Source organism: Limulus polyphemus, unplaced genomic scaffold (assembly GCF_000517525.1).
Source record: "Limulus polyphemus unplaced genomic scaffold, Limulus_polyphemus-2.1.2 Scaffold2035, whole genome shotgun sequence".
NCBI classification, from domain to species: domain Eukaryota; kingdom Metazoa; phylum Arthropoda; class Merostomata; order Xiphosura; family Limulidae; genus Limulus; species Limulus polyphemus.
The window spans coordinates 165,581-172,625 of record NW_013667645.1 but is presented as its reverse complement, the minus strand read 5'-3'; positions in this window follow the sequence as shown (position 1 = coordinate 172,625).

Sequence of the window (7,045 nt, the reverse complement as noted above, 5' to 3'; positions counted from 1 at the left end):
GGTGGGTGGTGATGACTAGCTGCCTTCCCTCTAGTCTTACACTGCTAAATTAGGGACGGCTAGCGCAGATAGCCCTCGTGTAGCTTTGCGCGAAATTCAAAACAAACAAACAAACTAGATATAGGGTAGGCGGGTATATAAAAGAGGGGAATGTAACGTGTCTGGGTAGATAGTGAGTAATTGAACTGCAGTCACAGGGTATTGTTGAAGTTAACGTTCATTCGTTATAGTATTTGTTTTAGCGCGAGTATTGAGATTAAGTGTATCGCAGAGTTATATTCGGAAAGAATAAACCAGTTTTATTAAGTAAAGACTTGTGTCGCTTAAGTTTCGTCGGAACGAAGTTACGGAAAATCAATTAACAAACGGAGACGTAACAGCCTATTATTTATGTCTAACCTTCTCCAGGCTTATAAGGAAGTGTGATGTAGATAATCAGCTCGTCATCAAGGGTTTCTGGCGCCGTTTTAACATCAAGATGGCAATTGGTATTATTCGCGATGTCTGGGATGAAGTGTTGCCTCATTGTATGAATGACGTGTCGATGAAACTCTGGCCCAAGTGTGTAAATGGTGTTAAGACTCCAGGGTGGAGAGTGAAATTACAAATTCAAAGAAAGCTATTGCTGACATTGCTCAGCAGGTTGGATTTGAAGGAGTTGATGAAGACGATGTGGATGAGTGGCTAGAATTGCACCGGGAGGACCAATGAAGATCTTATGGCTATGGGGGAGCACATGGGAGAGGAATCTTAGTCAAGTCCTAAGGAGGTTCAACCTGTGAGGACCCTCATGTCTTAGGCTTTCAAATTGATTGATAAGGCTATGGATCTTTTTGATGAACACGGCCCAGACCTCACGAGAAGTTTTAAGGTGCGAAGGGAAGCCAAAAATTCCCTAAAATGTTACAAGGAGTTTTATAATCAGAAATTGAAGAATGCAAGTCAAGTTTCAATCAAGAAGTTCTTGAAGAAGCAGCCTTCTGGTTCTTCTACACCTTCCATTTCTTCCAAGGTTTCGAATTTAGCAGGAGAGCAAGATGTTTGTCTATAGTTAAGATTTATGTATGAATGTATTTACATATTAATTTTGAAATTAAACTAATATCTTAAAAGTGTATTTATTATATTTATTCTTCATATCCTATTTTTACTCTTGTGTTTTAATGAGTAAGAGAAGTAGGAGGATTAGAGATTGACTTGAAAGGCAAAATTTACGTGTTTAAGAACGCAGCTTCTATTGTGTATTACATGTTGTAGGCCTCCCGTTTTACGCGATTTCGATATACGCGACGATTTTCGGAAACACAACTCCCGCATATAACAAGAGTCTCCTGTGCGTGTGTGTGTGTCTCGCTCTCTCTCTCTATATATATATATAATGGAAATTCTGGCTTCTCTTTGTTTATTAATGGGACTTACTTAAAGAAATGAGTCATGTGTTGTCCTGGAGGTTCTAATTGAGCTTAAGACTGACTGTAACTTTAAACAATAATTACTTTTATTAGTTTGGTTTGGTTTGAATTTCGCACAAAGCTACTCGAGGGCTATCTGCGCTAGCCGTCTAGACTAGACTCTAGAGGGAAGGCAGCTAGTCAACATCACCTGCTGCCAACTCTTGGGTTACTCTTTCACCAACGAATTGTGGGATTGGCTATCACACTATAACGTCCCTATGGCTGAGAGGGCGAGCATGTTGGGTGACGGGGAATTGAACCGTCAACCCGCAGATTGTGAGTCGAGCGCCTAACCACCGGGTTATGTCAGGCCGAATTTTTTTTAATCGAAATTTTGTCTTGTAGTTGCCCATTAAAGTTGTTTACTTCTTGTCTTTTAACAACAAGACAGAATATATGAGAAGAATGTCTGGGCGTGGCTTAACGATTAGCATGCTGGACTGTGAATCCGAGAGTTCATAATTCACATCCCATTGCTACGGAACCACGCATTGCACTTTAGAATCGTGAGTGTTTTATATGAGTGATGGTCAAACCTTACTGTTTGATTAGAATATATCACGAGATGGCACGAGGTTTAGGTGCTTTCCCTCTAGTCTATCAGTTCAAAATTTAAGATGGATATTGCAGAAGCCTCTGTATAGCTTTCAACAAATATAAAAAACAACAACGAATTGTGAAAAGAAAAGAGTATTATGCTTTTATCCAGGTTAATTCAGTTTCTTTATTACATTAACCTGGATTTCTTATGTTAGAGGAAGGACAAGAGAAGTAAAATGTAGTTTTTTAATATTTAACAACTTGTGTGTGTCTCTCTCTCCCCTTACCGTGTAATAGTAACTTAGCCATTACTTAGAATGGTATTAAGTTGGCCTACATTGTATTTCTTGCTATAACAAAGCAGATAGCCTTGTCTAGCTCATGTTCGTTTATTTGTTTTCAAAGCTTTGACCTACCTTTTGTTTAATTTCTGTAGAAGACATTTTAATACTAGAAATAAACAACCTCATAACACCAAATTGTTGATTTAATTAAATTAGACACTCAACGTTTCGCTTTACAGCTTCTTCAGAAGCTTTCCACTAAAACACAAACCGAAACTGACAGTACAAAGCTTCATTAAAGGACATTTCGTCGGTTTTTGCAACTTTTTTACGTACCTTTTGTGTTCCATAATGTTGGTTTTTTACAAAAGTTTGTCAAATAAAATGAATTTAACTGCTGAATATTTTATGGGTATCAGCTTCGTTCACGGTCTAAATAAACGTAACCGTAGCTCTGCTAGACAAAATCTTAATGAATCTCTAACAACTTGGCTCTTGCTTTTGTTTTAAGCACACTTAAAATGTTACATATGAGACAGCATTTACAGTAAATAGGTTTTTATTCTGGTTACAAACTAATGGATTAAAAATATATACAGTCTCTATTTTCAATAATGTGATTCCTATCTATCAATAAAGGGTTAATTTATTAACTCAGTTTTTGTTGTTGTAGTTGGTTAATATCTCCATCACAAATACGTTTTCACTTAATCCTGAATTTCATCATGTGTTTAAGGTTTGTAGTTCTTTATTTACTTTGCATTAGATAAATGTAGGCTATTGTTAGTACGTTATATAGTTTGCTAATTTGTTGTTAGCCACGAGGCTGTACAATGGATGATTTGTGCTTTGCCTATCACAGGTAATGATCTTCTAACTTTAATACTTTAAACACACAAACTTACCTTTAAGCCATCGTGGTGTGTGTGTGTGTGTGTAAAACATTAAAACAAAATAATATCCTTCGTTATACTTACTTTTGTTTATTTTTTTATATTTAACATAATCTTTGAATATGGTAGAGGTAGTGTGGCTGACATATTATTTCCTTTGCTTTCACTCATGCGTTCTTAAAATTACTAATATATTTCCTCTCCTATTGACGCTGTAATTTCTTGACGCCCACCAGTGGCACAGCGGCATAGATAGCCCATTGTGTAGCTTTGTGATTAATTAAAAACAAACAATTTCTTGACCAGCTCCAAGAACAAGACCACGTTTATTTGTTTTTTAATTTCGCGAATAGTTACAAGAGGGCTATCTGCGCTAGCCGTCCCTGATTTAGCAGTGAAAAACTTGAGGTAAGGCCAACCACCGCCAACTCTTGGGCTGCTCTTTTACCAACAAATAGTAGGATTGACTGAAACCTTATAACGCCCCCACGGCTAAAAGGGCGAATATGTTTGGTGAGACGGAGATTCGAACCCACAACCCTCATATTCCGAGTCGAATGCCCTAACCACCTGGCCATGCTGAGCCATAACAAGAAGACGAGCTTGTGTTATTTATTCTTACCTCAAAAATCTGATTGGTAACTGACTTAAATAAAACTGATAATAATTATAATCCACTTGCTTAAACTAGTTTACACCATAACAGTTGTTTTTTTTATGAAAATTAATAATATATATATATATATATAGTTGTTTGTTATTTCTATGTCTGTCGTATCGCAGCCGGCCTGATGAGTTTACTTTGATATCTTTGATTCTGATGGTGAAACTATTATTTGCTTAAATGATTTAAAAAACTCGTTTATTTACTAGCTAGATTAGACTTTTATTAATGTTTGGAAAGATGTTTAATTAATATCAACTTGAAAAAATTGTGTAAATATATTTACCACCCATTTAAAGGTTCTGTTTTTGACGATACTGATTACTTGTTTTATCCTGACAAACTTTTCCTCTGCCACAATGTGTGGAGCTTTGAACCGAATGGGGGTAATGACTGCTACTTTTATTTCATGCCTACAGCTTAAGATGCGGTGCTTGTTCAGGGCATCACGTCTCGAACCCTGGATCTTTCGAGATACAATCCAATGCGCTAACAACATCAAAAACAGGAAATGTTTATTCTTTTTTTATCAAAAGGATTGTTTGCTTGTAATTAAGCACAAAGCTACACAATGGGCTATCTGTGCTCTGCCCACCACGGGTATCGAAACCCGGATTCTAGCTATCAAAAGGAAAAATGACCTGTGTCTGGGTTACCCCAATATTTTACCTCTGTTTTACTACAATCAGTTACTTAAGAGGATAGGCTGCAACAACTAAACCAACAAAAACAGAGAAAAAGCGGATTACCGTGTAATACTGTAAACTGGTTTAGATTTCTTGTTAAAAGTCAATTCCTCCCCTGAATGTTTATGAGTCACACTGACCAGGAAATTCAGAATTTTTTGTTCGCATTGAAGTGTAAAAGAAATGACGAATACGTGATTAAATTATTTTCGTGTTATTGATACAACACCAACAAAATGTACGGCGACTCTGGAAAAATGGATACATTGCGACTAAATAATAATAAATCTTGACCTATAATATCACATTCTATAAATGAAATTATTCTCGGTATTCGCGAGAGGGCGCCTTTCTTGGGAAAGTATTTCTGTAATTAGCATACTACTTATGTATTATATGACATGTTTCTAAAACTGATTTAACTTTCTTTTTCAGTTAACAAACACTCACAAAATCAGGCCGTATATGCATTGTTTCACGTAGAAGATGACATAAGCGTTGAGTTAGGTTATGGTTGGGAATGAATAAATAACATATACTAACGCTACGTTGATTTTTATCATTTGTTTTCGTTTTATACAAACATAAGTGTCAATAAACAACACGTTTTTAAAAAATTATTAGTGAAAAAAAAGAGAGAGGAAAAAAAACTGTGTGACTCCTCAAGCTATCTGTTCACTATTACAGGTCCTGAAATTACTAAGACTAAAAGACCTGTGTGGCTCCTCAGATTATCTGTTCACTATTACAGGTCCTGAAATTACTAAGACTAAAAGACCTGTGTGGCTTCTCAGGTTATCTGTTCACTATTACAGGTCCGGAAACTACTAAGACTAAAAGACCTGTGTGGCTCCTCAGATTATCTGTTCACTATTACAGGTCCTGAAATTACTAAGACTAAAAGACCTGTGTGGCTCTTCAGGTTATCTGTTCACTATTACAGGTCCGGAAACTACTAAGATTGAAAGAATTGTGTGGTTCTTCAGGCTATTCGTTCACTATTACATGTTCTCGCTAGTCTGTGACAATTCTTTGTTCTTTAAATAACAACAATTTTGAAATATAACTTTTTTTTGCAAATTATATTCAAAATATCGTGTGTGTAACCACTCGTTTTGATTTCTATTCTTTGGTAATGCCATAGTCTGATTCCTTTAGACACATCAAACTATTAAGTCCCCTGGTGAGTGAACAGTAAGTTTACAGACTTACAACGCTAAAAACCGGAGTTTAATAACCCGCGGTGGACAGAGCACACGTAACTCATTGTGTAGCTTTGCAGTAAGAAAACAACAATAAACAAATTATTCAAAAAATGGGCCCTACAGAGTCTTGAAAGTTAAGTTTATTAGAAAAATTTGTGTGTAAAAAAAAACCCTGTACAGGTTCTTCAGCGTCTTGCCTGACAGGGTAGCCAGTCTGAGCATAGCAAACAAACTTTAAATAGGTTAAAAAAATTATACAATAAACAGTTTCGTACGTACAACTTTATCCGCAGCACTACCCACTAGTTATGTATATCATTTTAATACAAGGGAAATTGAATCCGTTACATAGGGGGAAAATTCTTGTGACTTAACTACAGTGTTTGTGTGTGTGGAAGAGGGGGGGGTAGTTAAAGAAAAAGGTTAACACTTTCTTCTACGCAAAATGTTTAGTAACAAAATAATAATCAGGAGATGGAATATTGGGGATGGTCTCTCGACCTGTCTTTGTTAAAGTTATTAAAGTGTATCAACCTGAACAAGATTTAGTCTGTATATTTATCAAAACTCAATTTTTCGAAATGTTCTACTAGAATCAGAGAAACTGTCTTATGGCTCAGCGGCAAGTCTGAGGACTTATTAACGCTAAAAATCTGGTTTAGATACCCACAGACAGCACAAATAAAGCGACCCCTTGATCGTCTAATCTAGACAGATTTTCTTTCTTACTATTTACATATTTCAATTTTCTTCATGGTTGTTCTTTAGAAGTTTTTTAATATATATATAGTTATAATGTTTTTAACTTTGATGTCTGGTTAACATCAACTTTATTGTGTTCTCCAGAAATACAGCAAATCCTACCATACCAACATTAAAAATGATTCGTAAATCCAAACTACGGCTAAGCCTATTGCCAACTCTCTTAAGTTACAGGATTTTTACAACTGTGCTGACTACAAATTCCCTGCTCTACCAAGACCCACCATACTTACAGTGTATACGTACAGTCACGTGATACAGTCTCTGCTGCGTCTGCGTGTGATTTTGCGTTCTTTCTACATCAGTCATACAATGATATGTCCAGTTACGTTTTATGAAAAGAATGTGTTAGATACAGAAACACGGCTCCAGGATGAGACTTGGAAGAAAAATTCTACAAACAACGAAAAAAAAAGAAGAAAAAAAAGAGCTGAACAAATTAAGATTAAGTTACTGATTGAATATTTTATTGACAAATGAGAAAGATGGAATGATCGTAAACGTTGTATACTATAAAAAAAAGTGAGCCAATTTGCAAGGATTGAAGATAGTACCCA